The sequence below is a fragment of the Cornus florida genome, unplaced genomic scaffold (genome assembly GCF_030987335.1).
Source record: "Cornus florida cultivar Cherokee Brave unplaced genomic scaffold, ASM3098733v1 CherokeeBrave_3.0.0_Hap2_Chr02, whole genome shotgun sequence".
NCBI classification, from domain to species: domain Eukaryota; kingdom Viridiplantae; phylum Streptophyta; class Magnoliopsida; order Cornales; family Cornaceae; genus Cornus; species Cornus florida.
Window position 1 is genome coordinate 77,089,345 of NW_026775572.1, and position 3,332 is coordinate 77,092,676.

General features: G+C 37.6%; 1 pseudogene; it reads right to left on the reverse strand.

Moving 5' to 3' along the window:
• Positions 1 to 980: 980 nt before the first annotated feature.
• Positions 981 to 1,627, reverse strand: LOC132296444 (uncharacterized; annotated as a pseudogene).
• Between the last annotated feature and the right edge of the window lie 1,705 nt (positions 1,628 to 3,332).

Consider the following 3,332-nt stretch of genomic DNA (forward strand, 5'->3'; position numbering starts at 1 on the left):
ATCCCTTCAATATGAGACTTAAAAACCCTAGTTGGTAGAGTCTTAGTGAAAGGATCTACAAGGTTATTTGCAGATGCAATCTTAGTGACAAAAATATCCCCATATTGAACTATTTCTTTCAAACACCACCACGCTTCCATCACTCTTCTTGTATACACAAAGCCCATTCAGATTCTAATCAAACCGAATGTTTTGTGTCACAATCATTCGTAACCTTTTTATAAGTATAGAGAGGGATCTTGCTCTTCTGGGATCACGTCGTTAGACTTTACCAAAAGCATTAACCTATCAGATTGCCTGATAACCCTCCCACTACATTAAGGTTTTGATATAATAAGAGATTCTGGACTCGTAGTTTCTGATGTCTCAATTATTTCAGTATCATATAAGGAGTAAGGTATAAGAGTAATTAAATAAAGACTATCCATCAATGTACAAGAATAAATAAACCTTTCATTTTATTTTATTAAAACTTCTAAATCAAAAATATTGAAAACCTAGATTTTGAAAAAACTGAAATAGAAATCAAGTATCTTCTACTCTCTGGTACATAAAAACAATCTTTAATAATAAACTCCTATCATTTATTTCAAAATAACTACTCCTACTGATATTGCCACTACCCTTGCTTGTGAAGCAAGATGAAGATAGATATCTCCCCTTCACTCAGTCTTCTGGTTTCCTAGAACCCCTACAATAAATTGCAAACATGGTTAGTGGTTCCAGAATCTACAAACCAGGTATCCGTAGATCCAACCACATATCATGTCTTAATAATGAGTGATTGAAGCATACCTTCAGAGTGCTTCTTTGCTAGATACACCCGACAATTCCTTTTCCAGTGTCCTACCTTACCACAATAGAAACAATTTCCTTTGATTTTAGCATTGCCCTTAGCCTTGACAATTCCACCACTAGTACCAACCTTTTTGGGGACAATGGAACCTTGCTTCTTATTATGGTTCTTGCTTTTTGGCTTTCTATGAGAAGAAGAACCCTTTTTCCACTGTATGAACACCCCCTTGACCCTTAAAAATACCTTCTGCAGCTTGCAGAGCATTCATCAGTTCTGATAAAGAATAAGCCATACTATTCATAGAATAATTTAGTTTGAACTGATTGAATGACTCTAGCAATGATTGCAGAATTATATCAACCTGGGTCTCACCATTTATGTCTGCCCCAAGAACCTCCAATTCATTAAAATAAGAAATCATTTTTAAAGGTGTTCGCCAACTGGAGTTTCTTCGGGCATACGAGCATTCATAATCTGTTTCATTGCGACTTGTCGTGCTGTTCTACTTTGTTCCCCAAACATTTCTTAAAGGTTCAGCAAAATGTCATGAGCAGTGACAAAAGACTGATGCTGATATTATAAAACATTTGACATTGAAGCTAAAATATAGCACTTGGCCATTTCATCAGCCTTTTGCCACTTCTCGTACATTTTTTTTAGCTCCTGACTGTCATTAGGGCCAGGCATAGGAGGGCACTCTTGAGTAAGTACAAATTTGTACTCCTGTGCAGTAAGTACAATGTGAAGATTTTTCTTCCAGTCAACATAGTTTGACCCGGTTAATTTGTTGTCCTTAAGTATAGCAACAAGTGGATTGAAAACATTCGACATCTGAAATATAAACATTCATGCATAAATAAAAGTGCATACATTCTGAAACAAAATTAAACTTTAGTTTTCATATAGCCTCTCAGTGGGCCTCTCTAAACCACTGATGTAATAAAAACATTGGTAATCATAATCCATGTAGGTATTCACTCGTTTCTTCTAGGAGGTAATAAGAACATGCCACTACCAAGAGATCATGTCACTACCTTGATTAGACAAAAACAATTTCCACCATATCCCACTGTCTAGGCATCTCATGCCAAATGAAATATGGCAACCGATTTATCCTTGGCCTCTAAGTGAAAATACCCCCTGAGGTGGAGCGTACTCCTACTTAGTCAAGTGTATACCATTGTCTAGAAGTAGTGTAATTGAATGAGGTCCGTCTCCTGATGATGATCGTCCCCATCCGCCTGCCGCTAGTTCTATCATCCGAGATCTATATCTAGTAACCAGTGAAACAAATACCCTCTGGAGGAGCACCCAAGATTGGTGGCAAGGTACTTGTTCCACCTTACAATAGATCGACAATGGAAGACTGTGGAATTTAAAATTAAATTCCGCTCCCACTTGATTTTTTAAAATTAGAGAGTTTTCTTTAAATTCCACACATCTCATGCATAATATCATCATATAGCAATATTAATTTTAATCTAAATAATATTGGAATCTATTTTAAAATTTCTTTTAGCCTCAAAGAGCCTAATCCGTTTGGGTCAACTTAGTTGAATTTTTTAAGCTTAACTATGAGATAATCCTATACTTTCCACAAAATTTAACTACAAATAAAATATTTAATTTTCAGAAAATCAAATTTTTGAAAAATATATTGGAAAGTGCTAATTTTCTCCAAATAACCCAAATAAAAAATTCCAATTTTATTTAATTTAAAATTAACTAAAACACTACTAGAGCAATTAATGATTTAAGCATATAACCATCACATGAATATAAGCATGCAAATAAAAATCATGTTGCACCATAAATAGTGCTAATCCCCTCTTATGGCCGGTTAAGTATCATCACATGATCACCTTGTGCTTCTAAATTCCTCCATTGGAAGCCTTTAACTCTTATCTTGTTTGAATCCTTTCTTAAATTGTGACGACCCTGGTTTTTGAGGCCAGCGTGTCCTGTGATGAACCGAAGGTTGACCCGACAACGGATCCTAATGCAGAAGCGAAAATAGAAAACAAGACTCTAAGAAGTTAAAGTGACCTTCCATGAGGTCGTGGAACTCAATAAGGACTAATGCGGGAACGAATGATCAGAAAAAGACCAAACAGGCCCCCAAGGGCAAAATGGTCATTTTGAAAACTATAGATTCGGGTGCCACCGAGCACACCGCTGGAAGGACAATGAAAAACTAAACAAGATGGACTCAAGAATCGCATGATTCGGAGTCCGGACGAAGGAGAAACGGCATGACGAAGAAAAATGAGCACTTAAGGCAAAAAGGGTAAACTGGTAATTATCCAAGAAGAATTGGGTACAACCGAACATACCGTTGGAAAGACAGCGAAGAATTAGTCAAGTTCAAAAAAAATTCACTTGAATCGGAGTCCGGACGAAGGAGAAAAGCCCAAAAGAAGAATTGACGTCGCGGCGGCCCGACGAAGGGCCATGACAGCCCCATGCGCACGCCCATGCACGCGCCCATGCACGCCGTGCGCACGCCGGTGCACACATGGCTGGCAGCAGCAGCCCA